This window comes from Leucopleurus acutus, assembly GCF_964270905.1.
Source record: "Leucopleurus acutus genome assembly, chromosome: 11".
Taxonomy (NCBI): Eukaryota; Metazoa; Chordata; class Mammalia; order Artiodactyla; family Delphinidae; genus Leucopleurus; species Leucopleurus acutus.
The window spans coordinates 26,171,072-26,177,071 of NC_139152.1; the positions used below are offsets into that span (position 1 = coordinate 26,171,072).

The 6,000-nt window shown below is 51.1% G+C and overlaps 1 protein-coding gene across 1 annotated transcript in view; it reads right to left on the bottom strand.

Annotated features, from left to right (window-relative positions):
• Nucleotides 1-4,442, bottom strand: part of SINHCAF (SIN3-HDAC complex associated factor) — a 29,601-nt gene extending 25,159 nt beyond the window's left edge. Inside the window, exon 1 of the mRNA XM_082850666.1 lies at nucleotides 4,331-4,442. The gene's annotated coding sequence lies outside the window, so the exon portion shown is untranslated. The remainder of the gene's footprint in view (nucleotides 1-4,330) is intronic.
• Between the last annotated feature and the right edge of the window lie 1,558 nt (nucleotides 4,443-6,000).

Genomic DNA, 6,000 nt, shown 5'->3' on the forward strand with positions numbered 1-6,000 from the left:
ATACTTTTAAAGCAACCTACTATGTGCCTGGCACAGTAAATTAATTTGTCCTTACAACAGCTTATGAAGTTGGTTTAGATTTCAAATAAGCTTAAGCTTTCCCCAGTGAAAAACTTATTTTACATGGAAAATCATTCTCAAATTGCTTTTTTGACATAAATCTGCCTGAATTTGAGCCTCATGAGCCAGGTTTTCCCAGGGCCTGATTACAACTCTGGGAAAAAATTGATCATCCAGGTTCCAGATATACAGAATTAACAGTACTGTGCAACAGCAGCGTTGAGGCCCACAAAGGTTCTAGAATATACTATGTATTGAACTTTTCAACTCCAATCTCTTGCAAAAGTAATGCAAAAAGGGAAGACAGCAGAGACCTTGTCTGTGTCTTTCCCACTCTCAACTCATTTACCTTTATAAACCAAATTTCTACTGCACATTTCATCTTATATTTAAAAAAAAACCCTTAAGATATTTTATTTGAAATTTCCCAGAATATTGAAATTCTAGCTGTAACTCGGCTATAAAATACTAATTAAGAAAAACAAATCAAAGAATTTCACAGTGTATTTGCAAAGCTCTTCATACGCATTTTATTTATTTTTATGCTGCAAACATTCTAATGATTATTGTTGAACATACATATTGGAAATTTTTTTACTTCAAACTGCAACAAGTTAAATAAATGTTTATAATATACAAAGAAAATACAACCAAAAGTAAAACTTGCTTTAAGTGTGCCTTGCCTCATATGCATTTTAAATACCTGACCCAGAGAAACAACTGCCCAAAGCCAAAAAGTTATTAAATCCAAAGTTTCTCATTCTCTCGACAAGATCTTTCTATTCACTTAAGAAATGTACTGTTACTAATACTGGTAGCCTTTAAGTATTTGTAATTTAGTCAACCAAAACCTGGGGAAAACGTTTATTTAATAACAAAACAATGACAGCACAAAACTGATTTTAATTTGTATGGATGTTTTGGTTTGTGTGGGCATGGCATCTCAGGATATTATTATTTTTCGGTAATGACCACTTTTAGATTCTAGCCCTTAAACATGGTCAAAATGCAGGAGAAATCGGGAAAGAAGCAACAGACGTGGTGCTGCTTATCGGATGTCTAGACTGCAGGCAAACCCCAAATACCAAAGAAGCATCCATGTGTCAAACCAGCATAATTTCTGAGCTATGCCTGGGGCCACATACCAAAAAAAAAAAAGTTAGCTTGGAAAGAAAATCTAAGAGGGGTAACCAGAAGGTCAACCCCAGTTCACAGGAACTCTGAAGCAGCTAGCGGGGATCGCTAGCCATCACCTTGTGTCAACCCCTGAGCAGCTTCCTCCCCAGCCCCCAGAGAAAATCTCCAAGAAAGGCCTAACTCCTACGTGCTAGCTTCTTCAAGGTCGTCCAAAGATAACGCCCGGAACATTGAGCCAAGCATACCTTTAGGGCCAAGGAAGATTCCCCCTTCCCCAAACCAGTATATAAATACTTTAAATGCCATCGGGCTTTTCTCCAAGTCCACCAGAAATAAACTCCCAGAATTTAATTTAGATTCTGCAACTAATAAACGTGTTCGGCTTTGCAACGTAAGTTATTAAAGGGCTTTTCAAGTCCGGCAAACTCCAGTTCAAAAACAGGTGCTTTCAGAGTACTTTTAATGACAAGGTCAAATTCATTTTTTTAATTATTCGTAGGAAAGGAGATGGTGTAGTTTTCTTAAGCTTCCTTAGGACAACGTGAGAGAGAAGTGAGGGGGGAAGGACGGCTGGGGAGAAACTGTCTCGCCCCGGGTTGATGTTTGACTGAACAGTAATTCCTGGTCTTCCGGGTGCCTGGAGTAATCGAACGTTAGAGCGAGAAAACAAAAACAAAGAAACCTAGTAGGGTCAGAGTTACGAGAACAAACTCTGCACCGCCCTACCACCCCCAAGAAGTCACCCCCCCAACCAAACCAGCCCTCGCCCCAGCCCCCCTCCCACACGTAAACACACAAAGACGAGAGCTGCACGCACGATTCACCCACAGTCCTCACTTCCCTTTGTAGGACAACCGGAGCCCCGAACTTCCCCGCGGTGGTTTTTCGGGTGTCGTCGGGGCTGGGCCCCCTGCACTTGCGGGCCGCGGCTCGGCTGTGGGGGAGGGGTGCTCGCCGCGCTCGCCGGTTTCCCCGAAAGCAGCAAAATGCCTCCCCTTCCCGCCCCGGTTCTCCGCGGTCGCCCCAGGCTGCGCTTCCCCCCACCCCACCCCGGGCAGGCGGCGACGGCCGAGACAGAAGCACCCAGGCAGCAAAGAGAACCGCTCCCCGGCGGATCGGTGGGTAAACACAGCAACTGGGGTCGGAAGGAAAAGTTCCCGCAGAGAGCTGCCCGCCGGGGCGGGGCGGGGGTTGCGGCGGCGGCGGCTGGAGGGAAGCGCGTCTCTCGCCGCCGCCTCCCTCACCTGCGCCGGAACAACGGGCCCCGCGCCCGCCCGCCCACCCGGCCGGCCCGGCGCCTCCCGCAGGCCGCGCCTCCCGCACGCCGCGCTGCCGGGGCTTGTTCCTCCTCATGGCTTTGCCCTGACGTAATTCAAACATGGCAACAGTTCGACTTCAAAGGCGGATCCACAGACCTCCCAGACGCAGGCTTCGGCCCCGGGGAGCGGGCCGAACCCTCGCGGCCGCGCTCTCCCGGGCCCTCGGCCGTCGCGGCACCCGGCGCCGGGGCTCCAGCGCCGGGCCCCGACTGCCGCCCCTCGGCCGCCCGCCGCGCGTTAGCACGCCGCCTCCCCCGCGCACCGGCACCGCACCGCGCACAAGTAGCGCCGCCAAAGTTTCCCCGCGAGGGCCCGAGAGACAAAAAGCCCCTCCCGAAACTCGTCCGAACTTAGGGGGGGCCCAGCCCGCCCGGCGGCCGCCCTGAGCGCCGGCCGGGCCCGCACCGGCACATGCAGCTCTTTGTTTTCTGTCCAGCCGGGCGCTGCCTACGTGCAGCCTCAGGGACGTGGGATTGTATCTCAGGGGGAGACACTTGACGACCGCCCAGGGGAAGGGTCCGGACCCTGCGCCCTGGGACTCCGGGGCTAGTCCCAACGTCTTCCCCTAGCAGCAGGCCCATTTAATCGGAAGTTTTGCAATGTCCTTGATAAGAAACGCCCGGATTCCCCGCCCCGCACCGGCCGAGAGTTGGCGACTTTCACTCTGCTTTTTAAACTGGCAAGACGCCATCATCAGCAAGTCACATTGTCCTGCCGGCCGGCCCCGACAGCGCCCGCATCTCCCGGCTGACCGCGAGCCGGACGCTCAGCCGGACCCCCGACCAAAGCCGGGTCGCAGCCCCAGCACGTGGTCTGTCACGCTCGGCACAAAAAGCAGTGCCCTCCGGAGTTGCCGCACTCCTCCGGCTCAGTCAACGCCGCTGCCTCCATCCCGGAGTCAACTCGGCTCCGACTGGCCATCTTAAGCCGCGCACGGTCGCCCTAGAGAGCGCCGCGGCGCCCACATCTACGCTACAGGTGAATAAATTGCGAACCAAAGTTGAGGCTCCACAGACACCCCGGACGCCCGCGCTGACTGGGCGCGGCCCGGGGAGAGGCGTCTGTTAGCCGGGGCCGCTTCCGAGCAGCCGCGTGTTGCTCATTGTCGCATCCGCATCCCTCCAGAGTTAGGCGGACAATGCCACCCGCGTGCACTCGGGCCACGCCGGCACCGACCCGAAAGGCCGATTTAAACGCCCTCCGCCCGACAGCTCGCAAGTAGGCGGCAACTTAGTTTTCGAGCGAGGGGCGTTCATTGTCCACCCTCATCACAACACGCGCGGGGGCCGCAAGAAACTAAAGCACGAGGTCCAACAACGGCGGCCGGCCACTCCCGGGCGCGCGCCCACGCGGGTGCACCGACCCGGGGCCCCTCCGCAATCGCCAGCAACTCCTTTTCGCTCGGGCCTTTCAGCCACCGAACTCCTTGTCGCCAGCGAACACTGCGGCTGAGAAAAGTCATTGTCACCTTCAACGTGGATCCCTCACCTCCGGCGATTCCTCACTCCTTTCCAGGCTCCACTCACTTCCCCCACCTCAAGACTTTCGGTTTGCCTCAGATACCCTCCCCAACTGAAAAGCACTCACTAAACATGCAGATACAAAAGAATCTGAGGTCTGAAGATCACGAAAACAGCGCTCCCAGCAATGCCATCTCCAAGACAAAACTTCCTGTGTGTATATAAATGTGTGCGTGTGTGTCTGTGTAAGGAAGGGGGAGGTGGTGAGGTTAGGTGAAAAGAGAAAAAGAGCCACTCTCAAATCAATGCCTCGTGAGACAGTTTTGCACCACAGTAATGGTTCGAGTCACTCACCTGCCAAAAGCAGACGTTCCACGCGCAATAACGTTCCCGAGGTGCGGAGTGCACGCCAAGCCAAGCCCACCTCCCAATCGCTCCCTCCTCCTCAACTGCCTTGTCTAGAAAGATTGTCTCCTGCAGTTCTGCAGTTGCTACCGCTGGCGCGGAAGGTGTAGATTCCGCTTTCCCTCTGCGCACGCGCGGCTCCTGGTACAAAATTCTCCTGAATCGAACTTATTTGCATACGGGCGCGCGCGCGTCGATGGCTGGGAGGGGAGAAGGCCCGGCGGGCGCGCGCGCTCCCGAGGCCTCTATTGTCCTTTTAAGGGGAGAAGCGCCGCGGCGCGGGAAACGCGGCGGCCAGAGAGAAATGGGGGCGGGGACTGCTTACTACAGCTGACGTCACGTAAACAAACGCCTCCTGGCTGGAGGCGGCGGCCAAGGGGGAGTGGCGGGATGGGAAAGGCGGAAAGGTTAGCAACCCAGGGAGAACACTAGACTGCGTGAAGTGCTTTCCACTCTGAAGCTTTTCAGGCGCACCGTTTCGCGTTGAAAAATAGTTTTGAAAGCTGTTTTTGCAAAATGTTCACACCTGTGCCCGGTTTCTGGCCTGAAGTGACAGGGGAGGTGGTCTTGCAAGCATCCACACTGAGTTTATACGTTTCTCACATTTGCTAAATTTTGTTTGAAAATGGGTTTTTGAATCTTTTTTCTTTTTTAATTTTCTGGGGCCAGAAGAGGTTTGTCTTTAATGAGTCTTTTAGTAAAGTCCCATTTTGACACTCTATCCATTCACTAACTCCTGTCTGCCCTCCTCAAACAGTAACCCAACCCATAACAAACCAATTTTCTTCTCCACTTTGGCCTTAAGATTTCAAGTCTGAGTTGAACTGTTGTTAATTTCCGTGGGAACAGTGTCGCTTTCCTAAAAGACTAGTTAGTGGAAAGCCAGTAATCTAGGGACGTGCATACCATCTCCAGCTGCTGGTAAAGTGTGTTCCACTCACCCAGAAATAATACTACCAACTGGTGGTCTTGGGAATTGAAAAAGTAGCCATGCTTCTTGCCTCAGGAGGGGAAAAAAACTGAAAAAAATCTTCTCAAATTGGTAAGTGAAAAATGAAAAATGACTGTGATACACCTTTATTCCTAGAACACATCTAACACTAACAGGTTGAGACCCTGACTTAATGATAGAGGGACATGGGGAGAGAGGAAGGATGTTTTTCCCAGAAACTTGATATTGGTCCCAGGATACAAAAGTGTGGACATCAACCATAAAACTTAATCATCTGCTGACAAGTTTCACTGCTTTCACTGTAGTGTCAACAATATGGATTTAAATAGATACTTCTGAAATGCTAATTTAATAGGACAGCCAATTCCTAGTACATACAAGACAAATCCACTTCTGAATTCTTCAACTAATGCTTCTTTTTTCTTTAAGCTCTGTAGCATACTACTTCTGTAACTGTATATGAAAGCGATATATTAAATACCTGCAAAGGAGAAAAAAACTGACACCTCTCACTAAAACGTGAGCTCCCTGAGGGCAAGAATTTAATGTTGTAGTGATTTTTGTACTCTAGTGCCTAAAAACAGTGCACAGTACATAATAAACTCTGACTAATTGCTTGTAAGTAATAAATCAATGGACATTTTCAAATTTATTATAGACTTATCTC